A 15,041-nucleotide genomic window follows, 5' to 3' on the forward strand; every position below is an offset into this window, starting at 1 on the left:
GGGTACAAAAGGGCGGTGTAAGGCTTAGTCATTATTTGGAGCTTTATACGTTAGCGTAAAGACTTTGTTCGATTCGGTCATGATTAGTGAAACGCCTGTGTCGATTTATAAAAATAATAAAACTTACATTGACGCTCCGCAAAAAAGTCGAGTGTTTCTAAATCGTATTCAGATGCCGCCGACCGAGTCTTTGCGTGAGAAATGGGACTTGGAAGCGTACGGGATGGAGGGATCTTTTGGATTTGTATTCAGATACGAAATGGGGGATATCTGCTTATTTCAGCTAAAAGAAAGAAGAGACGGAAGCCCTTTCTCGATATTTTCATCGTTATCTACCGTGGATTGGGAAGTTATTGGTGGACACGCACACACACACACACACACGCACACACACGCACACACGCACACACACACACACACACGCACACACACACACACGCAGAGGAGGGGGTACAAAAGGGCGGTGTAAGGCTTAGTCATTATTTGGAGCTTTATACGTTAGCGTAAAGACTTTGTTCGATTCGGTCATGATTAGTGAAACGCCTGTGTCGATTTATAAAAATAATAAAACTTACATTGACGCTCCGCAAAAAAGTCGAGTGTTTCTAAATCGTATTCAGATGCCGCCGACCGAGTCTTTGCGTGAGAAATGGGACTTGGAAGCGTACGGGATGGAGGGATCTTTTGGATTTGTATTCAGATACGAAATGGGGGATATCTGCTTATTTCAGCTAAAAGAAAGAAGAGACGGAAGCCCTTTCTCGATATTTTCATCGTTATCTACCGTGGATTGGGAAGTTATTGGTGGACACGCACACACACACACACACACGCACACACACGCACACACGCACACACACACACACACACACACACACACACACACCACACACCACACACACACACACACACACACACACACACACACACACACACACACACACACACACACACACACACACACACACACATTCGTACGCACACATCGTTAAGACCTGACAGGGAACAAAGCAGGGTTCAGTTTTTTAAGAAAGCAATGTCATCTGAGCAGCATGTGACCACCCATCTGACAGTTTAAATGTTTACGATCGTCTGAAACAACTTCCATACCTCACGAAAACATATTTAAACAGATGGAAAAAACTATCGCAGAACACAGTGTCACGTAGCAACTGGTCTTTACGGTCGTTTGAATCAACAGGTCAGTTTGGGGGACAAAGCAGGGTTCAGTTTTTACTGACTTCCCATCTGACAGTTTAAATGTTTATGATCGTCTGAAACAACAGGTCAGTTTGGGGTACAAAGGAGGGTTCAGTTTTTATGGAAGCTTGAGATTGTCGTATGAATAGCAACTGGCCACCCATTTGACAGTTTAAATGTTTACGATCGTCTGAAACAACTTCCATACCTCACGAAAACATATTTAAACAGACGGAGAAACTAGAGCAGAACACAGTGTAACCGCGATTTGCAAAATGAAAGGTAATTTCTTTTTTTTTTTTTTTTTCATTCCTTGTAACACGTCTGTTTAATGTTACTATAATAAGTATTTATTCGAACTAAAAACAGTCGAACATCGAGTTGAAATTCACCCACCACCAAGGGATCTCCTAACAGAGTCTCCAATCCTTTTGTGTAAGTACCGATTTTTTTTTTTTTTACTGTATTCATTTCATTACCTCCGTTTTTACCACATTATTAGACAATGGTTTAACTCCGTTTAAGCATTTAAACGTTAAAAGCATTGCACGTGTACGACGATGTAATACCTTTTTTTTTTTAACAGCCGATGACGACGAAGTGAAAGACGAAGAACTTTGTTTGATCGATCTTACAAAGTTGGAAGATGATTATCGAGGTGTGTTTAAACCTTCGAATTATTTAATATTGTGTGTATTCATTATTTTGTTTTATAGAGGATTCGCCGGAAGAGACCAACGCGATCCCTTTAACCCAATCGCAGTCTGGTGAGTCAAATAATTCTCATTTTTACAAGAAAAAAAACATGCGGTATACGATACATATATACATATATTTACTTACAGATTTTCCGTTTACATCTCTTGCTCACTGGTCTCCCTTAACGCTGGAGGGTCCGTCAACGGCCATTCCAGGCAGAGGAGAAGGCTTGATTGCGCCAAAGACTCCAGACATCGAATCCTTGCTCCGTGGGGAAATCATCGAAAACGACGGTGAATGTCCAACAGGCACCTGCTGTAAGTTTTTCTCGTTTTCTGTAAGCTTTTTAAGATTCTCAGGAGCTTTAAAGAGCTCCTCTCATTCCAATGTCTTTCGCTCAAATGAATTTCGCGCCTAAGGGGAATGGGCGGGGACTGATTCCGGAGGTGGGCGGTTGTTTCCGGCTATGCTTGCATGAGTGGAGATGACAGCGCCACATGTGGTTAAAGCCGGTATATATTAATTTTTTTTTTTTTTTTTTTTTTTTTTCCACAGGCAACAAACGCAGGAGGAAGCGTAGATGCGCCCGCCAGCTCGACAAACATGATAGAAACAGAAGAAGGCTGAAACAGTACTATCGTATACTGGCTCGCACTCTCATGAAGATGGCAGACATGATTTGATACATACTGGTTTGTTATATCTGTTCCATTCGAATTATTTTTTCTTTTTTTTCTTTAGAGAAATATAATGGGTGTAGTTCCATCTGAATTAGATGTAGTTATTGTAGAAGATGAAGACGTTTGTAATCATCATTTAGATCCAAACAACCAGATAGAATGGGAACCAAACGATGATCGGTCTTTGCAAGATGATATTAATGTGTTAAATTCTAACACAAACACATGGCATAGCGCTAAGCGGCATGGTAAGGAAGGAAAGCGAGTCAATGTATTTTTGCAAAAAATCAGGGTCTTTAAAACAGAGAACTTTACTCCCCTGCATGATAATTAAGGGTGCTATACCCAGCCGTACCATGCCTCTCAGAATCAAGTAACCGTCAAATCCTCTCGAATTGTGGGCTATAAATGTAGATTTAAGATAACGAGGTTTCCTGAAATGATTGAGGAAAACTGTAACACAATCCAGTCCAAAACCCTCCCAACACCGAGGGTGTTGGGAGGGGCGACACCCTCGGGGGAATGTTTGGATTTTTCGGAGGTGGTGGGGGTCATGCAGAACCAACCGTCAACGGCTGACCAATCAATTTCAAATGAGACCCAGAGGGGTGATGGGGTAAATGTCTTGAGGAGGGAAACATTCAACAATATACAACTATCCAGCGTTTTAACTTTTCCTCAAAACAACGATGTAACAGATTACGCCACATTTTACCGCGGAGTCTTGGGGAGCCTTAAAAAGCTGACACAGATGGTAACTAAGGAAGCTAGACCCGACGATATCATTCAATTGGAGTTATCCGGTGAAAGTGCAAATCAACACACTTCATTTACATTTCGAAACGATGCCGGGGCTGTGATGAATGCTTTTCAAGATGTGTTAGATCTGTTGGTACAATCAAACGTTGAAATATTGAACGATGAAGAAATACAGGTGATGGTCCAGGTGATACATAACCCTCGAGGTGGTGTAAGAAGAAAAATCGAAACCCTTTTGGAACATGAAATCCGCAGAAAAAAAGCTCGTTATCTTTACAATCCATTAAACTCGAATAACACATTCCCTTTCTAGTCTGTACCAAGACGCTGCAAGGAGAAGAGTGGTGTGCTTTTGGACTGGATTGTGTTACAGTTTTCCTCAATCATTTCAGGAAACCTCGTTATCTTAAATCTACATTTATAGCCCACAATTCGAGAGGATTTGACGGTTACTTGATTCTGAGAGGCATGGTACGGCTGGGTATAGCACCCTTAATTATCATGCAGGGGAGTAAAGTTCTCTGTTTTAAAGACCCTGATTTTTTGCAAAAATACATTGACTCGCTTTCCTTCCTTACCATGCCGCTTAGCGCTATGCCATGTGTTTGTGTTTGAATTTAACACATTAATATCATCTTGCAAAGACCGATCATCGTTTGGTTCCCATTCTATCTGGTTGTTTGGATCTAAATGATGATTACAAACGTCTTCATCTTCTACAATAACTACATCTAATTCAGATGGAACTACACCCATTATATTTCTCTAAAGAAAAAAAAGAAAAAATAATTCGAATGGAACAGATATAACAAACCAGTATGTATCAAATCATGTCTGCCATCTTCATGAGAGTGCGAGCCAGTATACGATAGTACTGTTTCAGCCTTCTTCTGTTTCTATCATGTTTGTCGAGCTGGCGGGCGCATCTACGCTTCCTCCTGCGTTTGTTGCCTGTGGAAAAAAAAAAAAAAAAAAAAAAAATTAATATATACCGGCTTTAACCACATGTGGCGCTGTCATCTCCACTCATGCAAGCATAGCCGGAAACAACCGCCCACCTCCGGAATCAGTCCCCGCCCATTCCCCTTAGGCGCGAAATTCATTTGAGCGAAAGACATTGGAATGAGAGGAGCTCTTTAAAGCTCCTGAGAATCTTAAAAAGCTTACAGAAAACGAGAAAAACTTACAGCGGGTGCCTGTTGGACATTCACCGTCGTTTTCGATGATTTCCCCACGGAGCAAGGATTCGATGTCTGGAGTCTTTGGCGCAATCAAGCCTTCTCCTCTGCCTGGAATGGCCGTTGACGGACCCTCCAGCGTTAAGGGAGACCAGTGAGCAAGAGATGTAAACGGAAAATCTGTAAGTAAATATATGTATATATGTATCGTATACCGCATGTTTTTTTTCTTGTAAAAATGAGAATTATTTGACTCACCAGACTGCGATTGGGTTAAAGGGATCGCGTTGGTCTCTTCCGGCGAATCCTCTATAAAACAAAATAATGAATACACACAATATTAAATAATTCGAAGGTTTAAACACACCTCGATAATCATCTTCCAACTTTGTAAGATCGATCAAACAAAGTTCTTCGTCTTTCACTTCGTCGTCATCGGCTGTTAAAAAAAAAAAGGTATTACATCGTCGTACACGTGCAATGCTTTTAACGTTTAAATGCTTAAACGGAGTTAAACCATTGTCTAATAATGTGGTAAAAACGGAGGTAATGAAATGAATACAGTAAAAAAAAAAAAATCGGTACTTACACAAAAGGATTGGAGACTCTGTTAGGAGATCCCTTGGTGGTGGGTGAATTTCAACTCGATGTTCGACTGTTTTTAGTTCGAATAAATACTTATTATAGTAACATTAAACAGACGTGTTACAAGGAATGAAAAAAAAAAAAAAAAAGAAATTACCTTTCATTTTGCAAATCGCGGTTACACTGTGTTCTGCTCTAGTTTCTCCGTCTGTTTAAATATGTTTTCGTGAGGTATGGAAGTTGTTTCAGACGATCGTAAACATTTAAACTGTCAAATGGGTGGCCAGTTGCTATTCATACGACAATCTCAAGCTTCCATAAAAACTGAACCCTCCTTTGTACCCCAAACTGACCTGTTGTTTCAGACGATCATAAACATTTAAACTGTCAGATGGGAAGTCAGTAAAAACTGAACCCTGCTTTGTCCCCCAAACTGACCTGTTGATTCAAACGACCGTAAAGACCAGTTGCTACGTGACACTGTGTTCTGCGATAGTTTTTTCCATCTGTTTAAATATGTTTTCGTGAGGTATGGAAGTTGTTTCAGACGATCGTAAACATTTAAACTGTCAGATGGGTGGTCACATGCTGCTCAGATGACATTGCTTTCTTAAAAAACTGAACCCTGCTTTGTTCCCTGTCAGGTCTTAACGATGTGTGCGTACGAATGTGTGTGTGTGTGTGTGTGTGTGTGTGTGTGTGTGTGTGTGTGTGTGCGTGTGTGTGTGTGTGCGTGTGTGTGCGTGTGTGTGTGTGTGTGTGCGTGTCCACCAATAACTTCCCAATCCACGGTAGATAACGATGAAAATATCGAGAAAGGGCTTCCGTCTCTTCTTTCTTTTAGCTGAAATAAGCAGATATCCCCCATTTCGTATCTGAATACAAATCCAAAAGATCCCTCCATCCCGTACGCTTCCAAGTCCCATTTCTCACGCAAAGACTCGGTCGGCGGCATCTGAATACGATTTAGAAACACTCGACTTTTTTGCGGAGCGTCAATGTAAGTTTTATTATTTTTATAAATCGACACAGGCGTTTCACTAATCATGACCGAATCGAACAAAGTCTTTACGCTAACGTATAAAGCTCCAAATAATGACTAAGCCTTACACCGCCCTTTTGTACCCCTCCTCTGCGTGTGTGTGTGTGTGTGTGTGTGTGTGTGTGCGTGTGAAGTGTGTGCGTGTGTGTGTGTGTGTGTGTGTGTGTGTGTGTGCGTGTGTGTGCGTGTCCACCAAAAACTTCCCAATCCACGGTAGATAACGATGAAAATATCGAGAAAGGGCTTCCGTCTCTTCTTTCTTTTAGCTGAAATAAGCAGATATCACCCATTTCGTATCTGAATACAAATCCAAAAGATCCCTCCATCCCGTACGCTTCCAAGTCCCATTTCTCACGCAAAGACTCGGTCGGCGGCATCTGAATACGATTTAGAAACACTCGACTTTTTTGCGGAGCGTCAATGTAAGTTTTATTATTTTTATAAATCGACACAGGCGTTTCACTAATCATGACCGAATCGAACAAAGTCTTTACGCTAACGTATAAAGCTCCAAATAATGACTAAGCCTTACACCGCCCTTTTGTACCCCTCCTCTGCGTGTGTGTGTGTGTGTGTGTGTGTGTGTGTGTGTGTGTGTGTGTGTGTGAAGTGCGTGCGTGTCCACATCTCCACACGTAACATTCCCAGCCATCTATACATCGAAATCTGGAAGTTGTTTCAAACGATCGTAAACATTTAAACTATCAAATATATGGTCACATGCTGCTCAGATGACATTGCTTTCTTAAAAAAACTGAACCCTCCTTTGTTCCCTGTCAGGTCTTAACTCCACCCTCTTCCTGGTTTAACCACTCCCACCGCAGGTCTTAACTCTGCCCTCTTTCTGTTTAAAACTCCACCCTCTTCCTGGTTTAACCACTCCCACCGCAGGTCTTAACTCCACCCTCTTCCGGGTAAGCCACACCCACTTGACCTTGACATTTGAACCTGACCTTTGACTTTGACCTTTGACTTTGACCTTTAACCTTGACCCCTCATACATCATTAACCTTTGAACTTGACCCCTCATAAATCATTGACCTTTGACCTTGAGGGGTCATAAATCATTGATTTATGAGGGGTCATAAATCACTTTTGACTAAAGGTAGGGACTTAACTTCTCTCTAGAATGGAATATTCGGATACTTATTTCTCACGAGTCAGTATTGCTCATTTCAGCCTGATCAGTCTCTCCAGAAAATTACTTTGTTGCTATCGCGCCAATTCAGTTTAGTCTTTATATGAATGGACCATGCACAGAAACATTAAGATCAAAGACAGATATGTTCTGTACCAGATTATAGCTAAATAGCTCATTTCCATCTGCAGTCCCTGGCTACCTAAAATAAAAGGATACAAAAATAATGCAATAAAATTATGACAATAAAATCATACCATAGCAAGTAAACAAATTAATAAAAGTCATAAAATGCCCTTTCATGGACACATATTTAAAGGGGAACATTATCACAATTTCAGAAGGGTTAAAACCAATAAAAATCAGTTCCCAGTGGCTTATTTTATTTTTCAAAGTTTTTTTCTAAATTTTACATCTCCCGGAATATCCCTAAAAAAAGCTTTAAAGTGCTTGATTTTTGCTATTTGCGATGTCACTGTCCATTTTCCTGTGACGTCACATAGCGATTCAGATACAAACAATGGCGAATAGCACAGCAAGATATAGCGACATTAGCTCGGATTCAGACTCGGATTTCAGCGGCTTAAGCGATTCAACAGATTAAACATGTATTGAAATAGAGGGTTGGAGTATGGAGGCAGATAGCAAAACCGAAATTGAAGAACAAACTGAAGCTATTGAGCGAATAGCTATTGACGCTATTCGGCCATGCTAACGCTATTCTGCGTTAGCATCGCAGGTAAAATGTGCAGACCAACTGATCAGGACTTTCGCATTGACACTGGATCAATAAGTCAATAACAACAACACTCACCTTTGTGATTTCGTTGACTTTATCGTTGGGAATGTATCTGCTTTAAGTGTCGCAGGATATCCAGGCATTCTTGCCATCAATGTCGTAGCATCGCCGGTAAAAACCAAACGAGGGACTTTCGCATCTCTTGAAACTGGAGCAACTTAAATCCGTCGATTGGTAAGTGTTTGTTTGGCATTAAATGTGGATGGAGGGAAAGGCTGGATGTAAATATAGCTACAAATGAGGCATAATGCACACAGCTAGCCTAAATAGCATGTTAGCATTGATTAGCATGCTGTCCTAATCAATGCACATTCTACGTAAATCAACTTGAATCCGTCCATGATCATGTTGTTACACCCTCCGACAACACACCAACGAGGCATGATGACTCCAAGGTACCGGCAAACAGTCGTAAAAACGGAAAATAACAGAGCTGATTTGACTCGATGTGGTAGGGAAACATGGCGTTGAGGACCGATGTGACGTCACGTTCTGACGTCGTCGTTGAGAGAGCGATAAACAGAAAGGTGTTTAATTTGCCAAAATTCACCCATTTAGAGTTTGGAAATCGGTTAAAAAATTATATGGTCTTTTTTCTGCAACATCAAGGTATATATTGATGCTTACTTAGGTCTGGTGATAATGTTCGCCTTTAATATAAAACCACACCTCATTTACAACATCACACAAAGACAATACATGCTCTTGTTCACATCTGTCATCATTTGTAAAAACAACCATGATTTTAACAGACAAACCTCACAATTTCCAACATAAATGCTGTCATGGATAAATATAATACACATTAAGTTGATTTGTCAAACATAGTGGCCACCTTAGTGACCGTGTGAGCACCTTTGATTGCTCCAAAGCCACTTTTTAACTTCAATTGTGAATGAAGAGTGATCTGTTAGCCTTTACAAGTTTGTGGTGAGGTCGTTCCATTCCTTTATGTATGAAAAGGCTGATTTTGCAAAAGATGTTTTACACCTTGGTACGCTACACTGCCCCCTGGTGGAGGCTCGTGTGTTTCTAGTTGTCACAAGGCAGAAGTAAACTGGACAAAGTGCTTAAGTGGCGCTGGTGCAGTGTTATTTAGGATTTGATGGGCCACTCATATTGATGCTAATCTTTGAATGTTAGCTAAATTTAACAATCTATATTTTTGGAGAACTAAACAGTGATGGTGATGTTGTGGTTTTCGGTCAAGGATTTTAAGCGATTCATACGAATTCAACCAATCCCTGGTGAATTATGTGCAGCCTCGCAACTTTGCCTCAAATGTTCCGTACTTTTCGGCCAATTGGTGTCTTCTTTTGCCAAATGACTTAGTGTCTGAGCAGCGCTAAAACGAGCATGTCAACTGTCTAATCCAGGGGTCGGCAACCCACAATGTTGAAAGAGACCGAAAACAAAAATAAAAACCTGTTTGGAGCTGCAAAAAATTAAGTGTTATAATGAAGGCAACTTATTATTTAAGTGTCTATATTAGCTATATTAGACTACTATCAAATATAACGTAATACAGTAAATTTGGCAATTAGCTCCAAGTACCGTATTTTTCAGATTATAAATCGCAGTTTTTTTTCATAGTTTGCAACATATACTCCGGAGCGACTTATGTGTGAAATTATTAACACATTACCGTAAAATATTAAATAATATTATTTATCTAATTCGCGGAAGAGACGAAGAAAATGTCAGCAATCGTCACACATACGTCAACCAATAAGAATTCGGCGGGGGAGGGTCATGGCAGAAGTGCATTGTGGGTCATGGGATGCTAACTGCTATATGCTACTGCCGTAGCTATTAAAATGGATCATTTCAACGTTGGCGGTAACTTATAAAAACTGAGAAGGGCAGTTTAGCTCGGTTGGTAGAGTGGCCGTGCCAGCAACTTGAGGGTTGCAGGTTCGATTCCCGCTTCCGCCATCCTAGTCACTGCCGTTGTGTCCTTGGGCAAGACACTTTACCCACCTGCTTCCAGTGCCACCCACACTGGTTTGAATGTAACTTAGCTATTGGGTGTCACCATGTAAAGCGCTTTGAGTCACTACAGAAAAAGCGCTATATAAATATAATTCCCTTCACAACTAAAATGGCACCGAAAAGGAAATCATGTACTACAGATTACATGCTGGACGTAGTGAAATATGCAGCAGAAAACGACAAGAGGAAGCGGCGCATACCTTTGGAGTTGGCGGAGTTGTTTAGAAGTGACATCGAGAAAGAAGATTTCATGGGATTTATCGATTAGGAGTGACAAATTGTTTGGTAAACGTATAACATGTTCTATATGTTATAGTTATTTGAATGACTCTTACCATAATATGTTACGTTAACATACCAGGCACCTTCTCAGTTGGTTATTTATGCGTCATATAACGTACACTTATTCAGCCTGTTGTGTCAGGCTTGTCCCTGACAGTTTGGTCTATGTCTTAGTTTTTCCTCTGCATTTGTCTTTGTTTCCTGTCTTTAGTTCCTGTCAGCACTCTTATTTTGGTTCTGTTTCCCGTTTGTCTCCCTGAGTGCTGTGTCCCCTCAGCTGTGGCTGATTGGCACCTGGCCACACCTGGTGTCAATCAGCCAGGCACTATTTGAACCTGTTTTGTCCTCCAGTCAGAGGCTGGGTTATTCTGTCAGTTTGTTGGTGACGAACCCCAAGATGCAGAGAAGGAGGCAGGCCTTGTGTAAGAAAACATGATTTAATTAAACACTAAAACAAGAACAAACCAAAAGAGTACCAACAAAAGGCGCGCACGAGGCGGATAAAAAACTTGTCTAAGAACAAAAACACTTACTGTGATACGACGGAACTATGGCATGAGCAGACTGAAACGAAGTAGACAAAGCTACAAGCGACAAGACAGGTAGTGGTGACATGTTGTTCACTATTCTTTATTTATTTTAAATTGCCTTTCAAATGTTTATTCTTGGTGTTGGATTTTATCAAATACATGTCCCACAAAAATGCGACTTATACTCCAGTGCGACATACATATGTTTTTTTTCCTTCTTTATTATGCATTTTTGGCCGGTGCGAGGTATACTCTGGAGCGATTTATAATCCGAAAAAATACGGTATGTACTTTTACTGCAATCTTGTGTCTATTTTTAAAACGAGTAAAATAGCAATATAGCATTTGTTTAACATTTTTTGTTGAAATCCTTTGCTTTTTAAGTTCAAGAAACACTTAAAACAATGATACCACCTTCATAAAATTAGAAGTTGATATTAAAGTTTTGGAAAAAAAAATAAAAACTTTAACCATTACAACTTTTGTCACGTTATTGCTTGTCAAAATGATTTACAAACCCCGTTTCCACATGAGTTGGGAAATTGTGTTGGATGTAAATATAAACGGAATACAATGATTTGCAAATCCTTTTCAACCCATATTCAATTGAATGCACTACAAAGACAAGATATTTGATGTTCAAACTCATAAACTTGATAATCATTAACTTAGGATTTCATGGCTGCAACACGTGCCAAAGTAGTTGGGAAAGGGCATGTTCACCACTGTGTTACATCGCCTTTTCTTTTAACAACACTCAATAAACGTTTGGGAACTGATGAGAGACATTTTTGAAGATTTTTAGGTGGAATTATTTTCAATTCTTGTTTTATGTACAGCTTAAGTTGTTCAACAGTCCGGGGTCTCCGTTGTGGTATTTTAGGCTTCATAATGCGCCACACATTTTCAATGGGAGACAGGTCTGGTCTACAGGCAAGTTAGCCTAGTACCCGCACTCTTTTACTATGAAGCCATGCTGTTGTAACAACTGACTTGGCATTGTCTTGCTGAAATAAGCAGGAGCGTCCATGATAACGTTGCTTGGATGGCAACATATGTTGCTCCAAAGCCTGTATGTACCATTCAGCATTAATAGTGCCTTCACAGATGTGTAAGTTACCCATGCCTTGGCCACTAATGCACCCCCATACCATCACAGATGCTGGCTTTTCAACTTTGCACCTAGAACAGTCCTGATGGTTCTTTTCCTTTCCGGAGGACACGACGTTCACCGTTTCCAAAAAACAATTTGAAATGTGGACTCGTCAGACCACAGAACACTTTTCCACTTCGCATCAGTTCATCTTAGATGAGCTCTGGCCCAGCGAAGCCGGCGGCGTTTCTGGGTGTCGTCAAAAAAATGGCTTTGGCTTTGCATAGTAGAGCTTTACTTGCACTTACAGATGTAGCGACAAACTGTAGTTACTGTCAGTGGTTTTCCGAAGTGTTCCTGAGCCCATGTGGTGATATCCTTTACACACTGACGTCGCTTTTGATGCAGTATCGCCTGAGGGAACGAAGGTCCGTTATATCATCGCTTATGTGCAGTGATTTCTCCAGATTCTTTGAACCTTGTGATGGTATTACGGACCGTAATTCCTAAATTTCTTGCAATAGCCCGTTGAGAAATGTTGGTCTTAAACTGTTTGATGATTTGTTCACGCATTTGTTCACAAAGTGGTGACCGTTTCCCAATCCTTGTTTGTGAATGACTTAGCATTTCACGGAAGCTGCTTTTATACCCAATCATGGCACCCACCTGTTCCCAATTAGCCTGCACACCTGTGGGATGTTCCAAATAAGTGTTTGATGAGAATTCCTCAACTTTATCAGTATTTATGGCCACTTTTGCCATTATCTTTGTCACGTGTTGCTGGCATCAAATTTTAAAGTTAATGATTATTTAAAAAAGAAAAAAGGGTTTATCAGTTTGAACTTTAAATATGTTGTCTTTGTAGCATATTCAACTGAATATGGGTTGAAAATGATTTGCGAATCATTGTATTGTGTTTATATTTACATCTAACACAATTTCCCAACTCATATGGAAACAAGGTTTGCACAATACTGATGTAAATATATTTTCATGACATAGAAATCTGTTCTGTAGTACTGTATTTACTATTTTATTGGCAAAACACCAACAACATTTGCCAAGTTAGAGAACTGAGGAAATTATGTTCTTTGTCACATTCATCCAGGGCATAGAAAATGGCTTAGATTTTAAAGTCATCCTCCTCTTTGCCAACAAACAGCAGCTCTTACTTAATCCTTGGCATCAGAATTTACTGCAATATGCTCCAACACTCTTAAGAGTCCTCAAGCTCAGGTCTCATTCTACAAAAACAAAGGAAAGCATCTTAATCTAGGATCTAATCATGAAGCATTTGTGAAAAAACACATTCTTGTTAATTGGACAAACTAGACAATACTGAGTTTTCGCAGATATATAGACAACAGAAAAAGGCACACTTTATTGCTCCGAAATATTCCAAAGTCAACTGTAGGCTTTATTATAAGAAAATGGAAGAGTTTGGGAACAACAGCAACTCAGCCACAAAGTGGTAGGCCACGTAAAAGTCAAATGTCGGCTTTATTATAAGAGAATGGAAGAGTTTGGGAACAACAGCAACTCAGCCACAAAGTGGTAGGCCACGTAAAATGACAGAGAGGGGTCAGCGGATGCTGAAGCGCATAGTGCAAAGAGATCGCCGACTTTCTGCACAGTCAGTTGCTACAGAGCTCCAAACTTCATGTGACCTTCCAATTAGCCCACATACAGTACCCAGAGAGCTTCATGGAATGGGTTTCCATGGCCGAGCAGCTGCATCTAAGGCATACATCACCAAGTCCAATGCAAAGCGTCAGATAAAGTGGTGTAAAGCACGTCGCCACTGGACTCTAGAGCAGTGGAGACGCCTTCTCTGGAATGATGAATCACGCTTTTCCATCTGGCAACTTAACGGACGAGTCTGAGTTTGGAGGTTGCCAGGACAACGGTACATTTCGGACTGCATTGGGAAATTTGGTGGAGGAGGAATTAGGAGTTTGGCTCTTCCCGTTAGTTCCAATGAAAGGAATTTTGAATGCTCCAGTATACCAAACCATTTTGGATAATTCCATGCTCCCAACCTTGTAGCGGGCCCCTTCCTCTTCCAACATGATTGTGCACTAGTGCACAAAACAAGGTCCATAAAAACATGGATGATAGAGTCTGGTGTGGATGAACTTGACTGGCCTGCACAGAGTCCTGACTTGAACCGGACAGAGCACCTTTACGATAAATTAGAACAGAGACTGAGAGCCAGGACTTCTCAATCAACATCAGTGTGTTACTTCATTTGATTGATACTTTTATTAGTAGATTGCACAGTTCAGTACATATTCCGTACAATTGACCACTAAATGGTAACACCCAAATACATTTTTCAACTTGTTTAAGTCGGGGTCCACGTTAATCAATTCACCAATGAGCTTTTGGAAGAATGGTCGAAAATTCCCATAAACACACTCCGCAACCTTGTGGACAGCCTTCCCAGAAGAGTTGAAGCTGTAATAGCTGCAAAAGGTGGACCGACATCATATTTAACCCAAATTCATATGTGAGTCAAAGCAGGAGGCCAACTACTTTTGGAAATATAGTGCATATTTATGATGTGGGATCTGAGCCAAGGATGTCGTCGTGGCTTGTACAGCCCTTTGAGACACTCTTGATTTAGGGCTATATAAATAAACTTTGATGTATAATATATATATATATATATATATATATATATATATATATATATATATATATATATATATATATATATATATATATATATATATGTACATACTAGAGATGCGCGGTTTGCGGTCTCATCCGCGGAGTCCGCCGAAAAACCGCGGGTCGGGCGGTTGACATGACGAGAAAATCGATTTTAATTAGATTCGGGTGGGTGGCGGTTGAACCATCCGAAAATATTTGATATACATGGTTATGGGATAGGTATCCTTTGTCATTCAAAGAGCCATTTAAGACCCGTGTCACAAAGCGAAGAAGACAATAGGAGACGCTATTATTCTCTTGAATGACTGCCGGCAGTCACCCAGATAATAAGTATTAGGGCGTGCTATGAAGCCATTGGTTTTGTCGCCTTCTACAGCATGTACGATCT

General features: G+C 40.4%; 1 protein-coding gene and 2 long non-coding RNA genes across 3 annotated transcripts in view; 1 reads left to right on the forward strand and 2 right to left on the reverse strand.

Moving 5' to 3' along the window:
• Positions 1-15,041, reverse strand: part of LOC133536559 (whirlin-like) — a 169,253-nt gene that overhangs the window by 135,113 nt on the left and 19,099 nt on the right. The window lies entirely within an intron of this gene.
• LOC133536631 (uncharacterized) lies at positions 1,504-2,206 on the forward strand. The gene is made up of 4 exons (XR_009802514.1): positions 1,504-1,635; positions 1,787-1,858; positions 1,917-1,967; positions 2,046-2,206. It is a non-coding gene; the product is annotated as an uncharacterized LOC133536631 (long non-coding RNA).
• Positions 3,995-5,227, reverse strand: LOC133536632 (uncharacterized). The gene is made up of 5 exons (XR_009802515.1): positions 5,106-5,227; positions 4,884-4,955; positions 4,775-4,825; positions 4,526-4,696; positions 3,995-4,289 (listed from the first exon to the last, which is right to left on the reverse strand). It is a non-coding gene; the product is annotated as an uncharacterized LOC133536632 (long non-coding RNA).

This window comes from Nerophis ophidion, linkage group LG17 (genome assembly GCF_033978795.1).
Source record: "Nerophis ophidion isolate RoL-2023_Sa linkage group LG17, RoL_Noph_v1.0, whole genome shotgun sequence".
Classification (NCBI taxonomy): domain Eukaryota; kingdom Metazoa; phylum Chordata; class Actinopteri; order Syngnathiformes; family Syngnathidae; genus Nerophis; species Nerophis ophidion.